The sequence below is a fragment of the Chrysochloris asiatica genome, unplaced genomic scaffold, assembly GCF_000296735.1.
Source record: "Chrysochloris asiatica unplaced genomic scaffold, ChrAsi1.0 scaffold00327, whole genome shotgun sequence".
Taxonomy (NCBI): Eukaryota; Metazoa; Chordata; class Mammalia; order Afrosoricida; family Chrysochloridae; genus Chrysochloris; species Chrysochloris asiatica.
The window spans coordinates 1,121,989-1,134,690 of NW_006408845.1; positions in this window are offsets into that span (position 1 = coordinate 1,121,989).

A 12,702-nucleotide genomic window follows, 5' to 3' on the forward strand; every position below is an offset into this window, starting at 1 on the left:
TTCCAAATATTAATGAATTTTTATAGCTGTTTCTTCTAATTTTGAGTGGCACCACATCAGCAAGTGAAGGTCTGGAAAGTTTTACTCCATCTATGTCATTAAAGACGACTTGGAAGAGGCAGTTCTTTCCTGAGTCATACTTTGAGTGCCTTCCAACCTGAGAGGCTGAAATTCTGGCACTATATCAGAGAGTGCTTTGTTATTCATAAGGGTTCCACTAGCCAGTGTTTTAGGAAAGTAGATTACCAAATTATTCTTCCTACTCTTTCATAATATGCAAGCTAAGAAAAATAATATCCTAATATTGAAAGTTAAATTATACAGAGAAAAGTTGAAGTGTATTTTGACTCCAAATTCCTTCAAAATGCCAAAAGCACCTTTCAGAACTTTCTCAAAAAGCTGCAGCCATCTTTTAATTTTCTCCTAGTCAAATCTGCTTTCAGAAAAAAAGAAAGTTTGAACCAGTTTCTTTTCTTTTACACAGGTACTTCATTATTAATATTGAAAATGTTGGGAAAATATCTTCTCAATTCTTTTAACATATCACATGTCTACATACATTTCAGAATGCTTAAGAAATGCTATCACAATGTTTTAGTTGTTTCACTTAATATGTTTAGAGTTTCAACTTCACTATTGACATTATGTGTTAAATAGGCTTCAGACTATTGCTATAATTTACAATATAGTTTTCAGTGGGTAAATGTATTCTTAGTGCCAATCTTAAGTGCACATTTTTGGAGCATAAATCTATACTGGGGGACAACTTTAGTTCTTAAGTTCATCTGACCTATGCAATTCTAGATTAAAAGAACACCTAAAAAGTTGATGTCATATTGATGAAGGTATGAGCTGATAATAAGATGACAATTAACACTAGATGTGACTTTTTAACTGTACTACTTTGTGTTGTCTAAGAAAAATAGCATACTTTTCTGGCCCAATGCCATACTTGAAAGCCTGCATTTTTGTGTCACATCAGCAGAACACAGTCTACTGTCAGCAATATTTCCCTTGACTGGTCATATCTCATGAAGCGAAGATGTCAGTGTGCCAAAGAAAATATTACATGTTGAGCAATGCATTATAAAGCATAGAATCTTACTAGTAGACACTATGGAACAAGATTCAGCTATATATACTATCAATCATGGGGGATGGTAATGAAAAGAAGCTGTCAACCTTATAGGAACAACCAACATTGGATGATTAGCTTATCCAGGAAAATAAGTTAGTACAAGCACTGACTTGGGTTAAGACCCGGGTTATGAATGGTCGATTAGCTATCCAGGAAAATAAGGTAGTACAAGTAGTGCCTTGGGTTAAGACCCAGGTTATGAATGGTCGATTTATGTATAATCCATAATTACAAACTAACCTCCATAAAACCTATTATATTCAAAATTTGAGGAGCATACAATGGTTTGTAATACCAAATGGGTGCTACTTTGCAATATGCATCAAAACATTATTATTAATTATTACATTTTCATGGATTGAATTGTGTATCCCCAAAGTATTTATCATCTTGGCTAAGCCATGATTTTCAGTATTATGCAATTATTCTCCATTTTATAATATGATGCAATTATCCTATGTGATGAAAAACCAAATCTCTATGAGGTTAATGAATCAAGATTAGAGGCATTTATATTAATGATGCATGACACAATGTACAGGATTTGGTTGTATTTTGAGTCAATTTCTTTTGAGAAATTAAAGAGATTTAAAAAGTGAACAGAAAGAAGGACCTCCAACCAAACCACCAAGAAAGAAGAGCTGGGAGGGGAGCCTTTCCTTTGGGGTTGAGGTAAAAAACCCAAAACCAAGGGAAGATTGATGAAAAGGACCTTCCCCCAGAGCCTACAGAGAAAGAAAACTTTCTCCTATAGCTGGCTTTCTGGATTCAGGTTTCTAACCCACTGAATTGTGAAAAAAATTTAATTTCTGTTTGTTAAAATTATCCACTTGTGGTATTTTTGTGATAGCAGCACTAGATAACTAAGACATATGTTAAAGAAGTTATAGTGTATCTGTAATTGTTTCTTTAATGTGTTTTATGCATAGAAAGGTACAGTATGTACTATATACTAAGACAATCCTTTGAGATGAGGTTGTCTATTCCCATAAAGATTTATGGTCTCGGAAACTCTAAATAGGAGCGCTGTGAGTCAGAATCAACTCAGTGGCAGCGGGCTTTTTGGTTTGATTATGTTAAAGATGCTTTAGTGTATCTATAAGTGTTTCTTTTATGTTTTTCATCATAGAAAGGTACACTCTATACTATATACTAAGACAAACACTTGATTAACTGACGTTACATGAGAACTGTACCTAACTGTTCTGCCTTATACACAAATTCCACTTAAAGACAGAGTTAGAAACAGACTCCTTTGTAATCAGTGACAGCCCGTAAATAACTTTGGCTGCCCCAAACTTTAAGCATGAAATGTAGAAAATGGGTAAATACCGTATAACATTGAGTTTCACTCAAAAGCTATTAAAAGTTTTTTTTGTTTGTTTTGTTTTGGGTTTTTTCCATTTAAAATTAGCCTTGTGTTGCAGATGCTTCCAAACTGTGAAACCTTACAAAGTTCAGGTTATAGTAACAGAGCTTTGAGGTGATACTTATATGTTAAGGACTAGGAGGTTTCATGTAAAGAGTCAAACTTCCCTTGTAAGAATTATTCATCAGCTATTGTGCATACCTTGTAGAATAACCATGTGAGTTTGCTTACTCCAAGAAAGGACTTTTGTTTTGTTTGTGTGTTTGTTTTATCAAAAGCAAGAGAATTTCCACAAACAGCAATTCCAGCAAGGAAAAACTTTCTTATCCTCGGTTTCTTTTCATTATATATAACTTTGCTCTGCTATAATTGAGAGCAAGAATTCTGCCCTTCAGAACACTGAAGTTTCTTCCAAATTGCTGACTTCAGAGTATTTCATGCCATCCTGTGATTGTTAGAACAGAACATTTTAAAGAGAAAGTTTATTCAGTAGAATTCTCTGAGCTTTGGCGATTTCTTTTTGGCATGTTTATCTATAGTTTAGCTGAAAATGTCCTGTAGGGTAAAAATGCTTTCAGAACAAATATGATTCTTGAAAAGACCATACATCTTAGTTGCTTAAATTCACAGCTTGCTTTCTTATGTTTTAATTCTACTTGGCAATTTATAGATGATCTGTGAAGGCACAGGAAGTACAACATTGTGCGTGGACAACCACTTCTATTGGGGCAACAAGACTGCCTTGTATTTTTTAATGGAGTTCCATTCCTTCTGTAAAAATGGCATGGTGGCAGTGTCTGACCTCTTCTAACTTTACAAGGGGGAGGGACAATCACCATCGTAAGCATCTGCTGTCCAAGAAAGTTTCCTCTGATACTGAGGTAAGATATGCCTCCACCTCTAGCCTTTCTACCAATTCTGACACCAGCTATACTCTAATTCTTTGTGGGGTTCAATAATTCATGTTCTGTGAACAGAACTTTCAGGCAATATTCAGTTATAGACTACTCATACGAGTTTACCTGGTTTCAATTCATGTGCTTTCAAGAACAGAATATAGTTCCCCTGCCCTGCTCTGGCAAGTGTTACAATTTTAGCTCTGCTAATAAATACCCAGAAGCACCCCACTCTGCCAAGGAGCTCTGGTAGCATAGTGGTTATGAGTTGGGCTGCTAACCTCAAGGTCAGCTGTTCGATACTACCAGCAGTTCTGCGGGAGAAAAATAAGGCTTTCTGCTCCCGTAAAGAAAACCCTATATGGGGTCACTGTGGGTTGGAACCAACTCGACAGCACTTAACAACAACCCCACTCTGCAGCAAGTCTCCTTACAAAAAAGCACTCAACTCTCTCACTCTGTAGGCCAACAAACCTACAGCACCATCTCTGGCTGGCCTCCTACCAGTCTCCTAGTCATGCTGCCTCTGCAGCAGCTGCTTCTTGCCATCTTCCATGCCTCAGCTTTGTCTCTGAACTGAGGAGGTTCTGCTAGGGGGATCTAGGGGCTCACTTCACTCCACGCTCCTCTTCAGTTATGGCAGTGAGAATCCCTTGTCTACCTCTGGAATGGCTTATTTTAAGCTTAGCAGAATGGCAAAACTAGCCAATCCCTTTGTGAGGGTTTCAGACAACTTATTTCACAGTTTCACTCCCACAAGTTTGCCATGTACCTTTTTTATATTGTTAGCAAGCTATCCAGTCACTTTGGTGGGCCATACCACCTCCCGTTTGTACTCTGGTGTGGCGTTGTAGGTTAAGAACTGGATTGCTAACCACAAGGCCAGCAGTTCAAACCCTCTTAGAAACACTATACAGAGTTGCTATGAGTTGGAACCGACTCAATGGCACACAACGACAACCCAGTAATTTGGTGATGTCTAAAGCTCTGCCACAGGTATTTCAAATAGCAGCAGGATCACCAAGGGTGGACAGGCTTTAGTGGACCTTCCAGGCTAAGGCAGACTAGGAAGAGAGGCCTGCTGATCTACTTTAAAAAATGAGCCAATGAAAACTTTATGGATCAAGCAGATTATTGTCCAATATAGAGCTGGAGGATAAGCTTCCTAATTTGGAAGGCACTGCACAATAGATACAGCAATGGACTCAAATATACCCATGATCGTTGAACATTGTCAAAGGCATAGCAACATTCCATTCTGTTATACATAAGTTCACCATGAATCAGACTCAATTCAACAGCAGCTAACAACTCTCCCCAGCAGTGTTGCTGGTGGTTACCTGAACACACCCTACTATTAGATAGTGCCATAATTTCACATTTGCTGTCCCTTCTTCTTGTGTCAAACTACTTCCTCCCCACACAACAATTTGCTAATATTTATTCATTGTCTACAATTGTTCAGGTATTAGCCTACAAGGGAAACTTTTCCTGACTCTTAGAATTATTCATGTATCAATCCTCTGTGTCATCAAAGCATATACCTTTGCTGCACTCATGTGCTGTTGATTATCTCTCTCTCCCATGAGATTAAAAGGTCTTTAAAGAGTGTTTGTCATCTTTATTTTATTCCTGTAGTGTCTGGCACATAATAGATACACAATAAATTTTTTGTATAAATAATATCACATAGTTTTCACAAAAGCATATTTTCCTAGTTCCAAATAAATTGATATACAAATATATTTTGTGAACTCAATCTGTTCATAAGTTTTATAGACTCTATTCTGGGAAATTGAAAATCACTTCATATACCACACATGAATAATCAATTGTCAGAAAGAATACTATCAAGTATATTAACTCTAAAGCTGTTTCAAAGAAAACTTAACTTTTATTAACATAGCAACTTCTTCGTATCTTGGAATGCCTCATAGGCATAATCATGAACATCAATTTCCATTGTATTGCAGATAAAAGGTTCTTACATATTGATTAAGATTTCCAGCCTTGAGACCAGGGTATTTGATCTATTAACATTCATTATTTATGCCAAAATTAATTTTAAGCTGCATGTCATGTATTTCATAAAGAATGATCTTAACTACTACCCAAGAAACAGTTCTAAGAATTTTAAAACAAAAGCTATAGAGGAAATCCAGTCTCCAACCTAAACTCAGTTGGAACTTCAATGAAAGTCATCTTTCTTTTGTCAAGTTGTAATTTAGCAAAATATATTTCCAATGCCCAAACCTTTTGCTGTAAAATACAGAAATCTCATAAAATGTCCCCTGTAGCTAAATCCTGTAAGTGTGCAGGATATATCCATCCATTTACTAAAAATCATCTGCTCAACTTGCAATTGTTTAAATAAAATTAGCATGCAGGTCCAAAGAACAAAATGATCCCTTTCTCTATCTTGCTAAGTAATCTCTACTTTCAGAATTACTGGATGTATATTTTTCCAAATAAACATAAAAGGGTTCCTCTTCCTGAACATTGTGCTGAAAATACATCTAGTAATAAATATTATTATTACAGAAAAGCCCTTCATTTGAAATGAAAGATGTATGTCCTGTGTCATTTAGCCGGTGTAATGATATCAAAGAACTTTCACATTAAGGCATGTAGCATTATTTTGATTGAAATGAAGCTACTGAGCTGCCAACAGTAGTTGTTATTGTTAGATGCTGTCGAGTGGATTCCAACTCATAACTACTGAATCATTGCTTAGTCCTGCACCATCTTCAGAATCATTGTCAAGCTTGAGCCCATTGCTGCTGCCACTGTGCCAATCCCTCTCATTGACAGTCTTCCTCTTTTAACTTGACCTTCCACTTTACCTACTATGATATTGTTTTCCAGGGATTCATCCCTCCTGACAATATGCCCAAACCATGTGAGATCAAGTCTCACTACCCTGACTTCCAAGAAGCATGCTGGCTGTACTTATTCCAACACAGATTTATTTGTTCTAGTAGTCCATGATATTTTTAATATTCCTCTCCCACACCATAACTCAAATAAATCAATTCTTCTACAGTCTTCCTTATTCACTGTCCAACTTTCAAACACATAATGAGACTATTACTTGGGTCAGATGCACTTTAGTCCTCAAACTGCCACTTAAAATAGGTCTTGTGTAGCAGATTTACCTAATGCAATATGTTGTTTGATTTCTTGACTGCTGCTTCCATGAGAGTTCATGATGGATCTAAGCAAAATGAAGTCATTGAAAATTTCAATCTTTTCCCATTTATCATGTTACTTATTGCTCCAGTGGTGAGGATTTTTGTTTTCATTACACTGAGGTACAACCTATACTGAAGACTGTAGTCTTTGGTCTTCATCAGAAAGTATTTTAAGTCCTTTTAGTTTTCAGCAAGCAAGATTGTATCATCTGCATATCACAGGTTGTTAATGAGTCTTCTTCCAATCCTGATACATTTTACTTCATGTTGTACAGCTTGGATTATTTGCTCAGTTTACAGATTGGATAAATATTGTGGAAGAATACAACCCTGGCACATACTTTTCCTGATTTTAAACCATTCAGTGTCCTGCTGTTCTGTTCAAATGACTGCCTCTTGGTCTCTGTACAGATTCCTCATGAGCGCAAGTAAGTGCTCAAGAATACACATTCTGCTTGTCATGATCCACACAATCGAAACCCTTTGAATATTCAGTGAAGAACAGGTAAACATCCTTCTGGAATTCTCTGCTCACAGCCAAGATCCATCTGACATCAGCAATGAAATCCCTCATTCCACACTCTTGTCTGAGTCTGGCTTGACCCTCTGGCAGTTCTCTGTCTATATAATGTTGCAGCCATCTTTTTAATTATCTTGAGCAAAATTCTACTTGAATGTCATATTAAATATTTTTTCTGGTGAGTTTCGTATTCCATTGGGTCATCTCTGTTTAGAATGGGCATAAATATGGATCTCTTCCAATTAGTTGGCCAGGTAGCTGTCTTCCAAATTCCTTGGCATAGTTGAGTGAGCAACTACAGTGTTGCCTCAGTTTGTTGAAAGATTTCAATTTGTATTCCATCAATTTCCAGAGCCTTTTTCTTTGCCAATGCCTTCAGTGCACCATTGGCTCTTGAGCATGCTAACTCCTTAAATGGTTGCACATCAACCATCTCTTTCTGGTACTGTGACTGTTTATCCTTCCATCTTCTTTTGACACTTTCTACATCATTCAACATTTTGCCCAAAGAATCCTACAGTATCTCAAGTCAAGGTTTGAATTTTTTCCTTAGTTCTTTCAGCTTGAGAAATGGTGAGCATGTACTTCCATTTTGGTTTTCTAATAACAAACCTTTGCACATTTCGTTATAATATTTGACTTTGTCTTCTGGAGCTGAGTTTTGAAATTTTCTGTTCAGCTCTTTTATCTCCTCACATCTTCTATTTGCTTTAACATCTCTACAGTGGAGAGCAAGTTTCAGAATCTCTTCTGAAATCCATTTTGGTCTTTTCCTTCTTATTATCTTCTTTTTTATATATATATAACTTATATTGTGAATTGGCTAAAGGTTTACAGAGCAAATCAGTTCTACATTCATCAGCTCAGACACATTTTGTTTCATATATATTTTGTTTCATGTTATATTATGCAATCCCTACAATGTAACCTAACTCATCCTACTTCCTCTTTTTATTTCCCATTTCCATCCCTCTTTCTCTCCTAACCTACTTCCTGCTTTTTCAACGTTGTCATTGGGCAAATGCTGCCCTTTTGATCCCAAATGGTTGATTATTCTAAGTGTGCATACTTTCCTAGTGTTGTTGTTCCCTTATAAAACTTTCTATTGTTTTACTGAAAATTGAGCCATGGGGTGAGTTCAGTTCTAGAACTGAGGAGTTACTAAGGACCATAATCTCAGGAGTTCCACCATCTCTATCCGACAAGTAGGTCTGAGGTCTTTGTGGTTTTGAGTTTTGTTCCACAATTTTCTCCCACTATGTCCAGGACCTACTAATGTGATCCCTTTCAGAGCTATCAGTAGTAACGTTGAGCACCATCTAGTTCTTCTGGTATTAAGGTTGTAGAGGCTGAGGATCTTGTGGTCCATTAATGAATTGGAACAATTGTTTCCATGTAGCTTTAATTTTCTTTATTCTTCTTTGCTCTGGTTTTCTTGTCATCTTAAGACATTTTACTTTCTGCCTGTTTGATGTTCTTGATGTCATCCCATATTTCTCCTGGTCTTCAATCATTAGTGTCTAATTCATTAAAACTGCTCCTGAGATGACCTCTAAATTCAGGTGGGATCTGTTCAAGGTCTTATTTTGGCTCTCATGGACTTGTTCAAATTTTCTTCAGCTTCAGCCTGAACTTGTATATGAGCAATTGATGGTCTGTTGCACAGTCTGCCCATGGCCTTGTTTTGGCTGTTGATATAGAGTTTTTCCACCATGTCTTTCCACAGATGTAGTCAGTCTGATTTCTATGTAGTCCATCTGGTGAAGTGCGTGTGTATAATTTTCTTTTATGTTGTTTAAAAAGGTGTTTGCAATGAAGAAGTCATTGGTCTTGCAAAATGCTACCATACAATTGCCAGCATTATATCTATCACCAAGGACATATTTTCCAACTACTTATGCTTCCTCTTTGCTTCCTACCTTTGCATTCCAATCACTAGTAATTTTAATACATCTTGATTGCATATTTGATCAATTTCAAAGTGAAAAAGTTGATAGAATTATTCAATTTCATCATCACTGACTTTAGTTGTTGGTGAATAAATTAGAATAATAGTAGTATTAACTGGTGTTCCATGTAGGTGTATCAGTATTATCCTATCACAGATGGCATTATATTTCAAGATATACAACAGTTGTTGCTGTTAAGTGCCGTTAAATCAGTTCTGACTCAAGCAAACCTGTATAGGGTTTCTAAGGAGGTGTTGGTGAGTTTGAACCACCAACTTTGTGTTTCAAACTCATCTTTTGGTCCAGTGCTTTATTCACAGTGTCATACCAGGACTCCCTACAGTAGGACTTGCATTTTAAGCTGCTTTTTTGAACAGGAATAATAGATTTTCTCTCAGTCATTGAGGTTTGATCAGTGACAAGTACGTGTGAGATGGCTTTCTGGAATTCTGGAATTACAGCCACAAAAGAGAGATTTTTTTTCTGCATAATATAATAGGCATATGAGAGGATAGCATTGATGGGCTTTGCTTCAGCCTCATGAGTCCAAGGCTTCAATCAACGAAGGTACCTAGCCTTAAAGGTATACTAAGTCCTCAACAAAACAAACTGCACATTCAGAAGTGAAACTGGAGAGGTGCTCCATGGTTATTCTCACTTAAAATTTGAATTTTAAATATCGAATCATCACTGAATATTAACAGCTTCTGAAGGAGATAAACCAATAAATTCATTAAATCAGTACATAGCTCTTCAATGTAAACACTAATACTTTTATACTTATTAAATCTTCCATGATGATATTTGTCAACAGCTAACATTATGTCCGCCCTTTGTAGGCTGTTGTTTTTGTTTTGCTTTGCTTTTTTCCTAAATGATAAGTCTCTTTTTCACAATGCAAATTTTAATATTAGCAGTTCTCCATGAAATGGGCCTTTTTATTTTTAGCTTTTTCTAGAATAAATTCCCTTTGATGTATATTTCAAATTTCCCTTTGAATTATGTTGTTGTTGTTGTTAAGTGCTGTTTGAATCTATTCTGACCTATAGCAACCCTGTATAGGGTTTCTGAGGAGCAGCTGGTGAACTTGAACCACTGACCTTGCAGTTCAGATGCTTTCCAGTCTGGCGCATTAACCCACAGCACCACACCAGCATTATAGGCGTTACTAAATCCTTATTGAAATGACATTGTTCTCTTCTCTTATCAGCAGTATCCCATAATAGTAGCTATTCTAAGGCACTTTGAAAATAAAAATCATGTTTAATCTATGAAGAGAAATTTAAGGTGACAGGATTTTATTTCTCTAATATATGTACGGAGTCCTGGTGTGGCACTGTAGGATAAGTACTGAGTCACAAGTTCAGTTTGAACCACAAGCTCGGTGGTTCAAACCCATCAGCAGCTCCTTGGAAACCCTATGCAGAGTTGCTATGAGTCAGAATGGTCTCAACATCAATTAACAACAATAGGATAAGCACTGACCTGCTAACTACAAGGTCAGAGGTTCAAGCCCACCAGTTGCTCCTTGGAAACTCTATTGAGGGTCTCTGTAAGTTGGAACTGAATCAACAGCATTTAACAACAATACACATGTAGAAGATACAAGACACACAAGAAAATGCTGTTTGAAACATTTTTGTTTTATTTTGTCACAAAACCAATATGTAGAACCCATGTACTGAATTACAATTATTCTGTCTTAATTTTATGTTAGCTTGAGGACTAAGGTGCGCCTGACCCAGGCCATTGTATTTTCAATAGCCTCATATGGATGCAAAAGCTGGACAGTGAATAAGGAGGATCGTAGAAGAATTCATGCCTTTGAGTTGTGGTGTTGGAGGAGAATACTAAAAGTGCCATGGATTGCCAAAAGAACCAATAGATCTGTTTTGGAAGAAGTGCAGCCAGAGTGCTCCTTGGAGGCCAGGATGGCTAAGCTTCGTCTCTCATACTTTGGACATATTGTCCGGAGGAAACAATCATTGGAGAAGGATGTCATGCTGGGTAGGGTGGAGGGTCAGAGAAAAAGAGGAAGACCCCCAACGAGATGGATCAGCCAGGTGGCATCATTGATGGACTCAAGTGTGGCAGCGGTAGTGAGATTGGCCCAGGATCGGACATTGTTTCGTTCTGCTGTGCATGGGGTCGCTATGAGTCAGTTCCGACTCGATGGCACTTGACAACAACAACAACAACAACAATTTGACTGTTAAGGGACTTGGAATGTAATGTCTAAGGAACATCTGTGTGAAATGAAGTTCAAATGAAGGACTCAGATCTCAGACAAAGACAAATTGAGATGTAATGAAATAGCCAAATTGATAACATTACTCCAGCCTTCATTCCTCCTTATCTATACAAGGACACTTATTTATTTACTTAACTTGCTATTTTCTAAAGAAGCATTATGGGAGATTAAAAAGTTACCAACATTTAGAATCCTGGTGTGGCACTGAAGGATAAGCACTGAACTGCTAATCACAAGGTCAGCTGTTCAAACCTGCCAGCCACTCCTTGGAAACCCTATAGTATTTCTGTGTGTCAGAACTGACAACAATAACATAAACCTCTCAGAAGAGTTTTCATCCAAATAAAAGGAAAAATAAAAAATACTGAAGCCCTAAGAATTTGTGTTTGCTCTTTTCCACACTTAGTTTTTTATGTATATGACAATAAAACCATATTGTTTTCTAAACACATACCAAAAAAATGTTTTATTCAAATCCTCTTCACATTGTTGTTGTTGTTGAGTGCTGTCCAGTCAGTTCCAATTCACAGTGACACTGTGTAGGGTATTGGAGGAGTGACTGGTGAGTTTGAACCACCAGCCTTACAATTCAAACAACGTTTAGGTCCAATACTTATCCTACAGTCCCAGGTATTACAAGTGTTTATGTTTCCAAACAGGAAACCAGCATTTCTAGCAAAGGTTCAGGTTGTACTTCAGCATATCTCTAATGGATCAAAATGAACCCTTTAATTGAACACTATAAACTTAGTAAAAAACTATTTTCAAGAGTTGGCAATAGATGGCCAAGGGAGAATAGTTATGCATGACATAGCAATTGTTAGCCTCTGCCTACAATCTACAGATAAGATAGTCACTAATTTATTACTTCATTTCTGCATTCCATTGGGTCACCAATGGAATAAGGAAATCATCGGACAATCTCTTTGAGATCCCATGAGAGTAAAGTTTTTCTAAAGGTAATACAGAAACAGCTGCAAGCATACATTGAAAGAGAACTTCCAGAGGTTCAAGCCAGATCCACAAGAGAACATGGAACGAGGGATATCATTGCTTTGTTGCTTTGCTGATGTCTGATAGATCTTGGCTGAAAGCAGAGAATACCAGAAAGATGTTTACCTGTGCTTTATTGACTACACAAAGGCTTTCAATTGTGTGGATCCTGACAAGCTATGGAAAACATTGAGAAGTATGAGTATTCCTGAACACGTAATTGTGATCATGAGGAATCTGTTCATGTACCAACAGGCAGTTGTTCAAACAGAACATAGGAACATTGAATGGTTTAAAATTAAGAAAGGTGTGCGGCAGTGTTGTATTATTTCACCATACTTATTCAACCTGTATGCTAAGTAAATCATCTGAGAAGCTAAGTTATATGAAGAAAA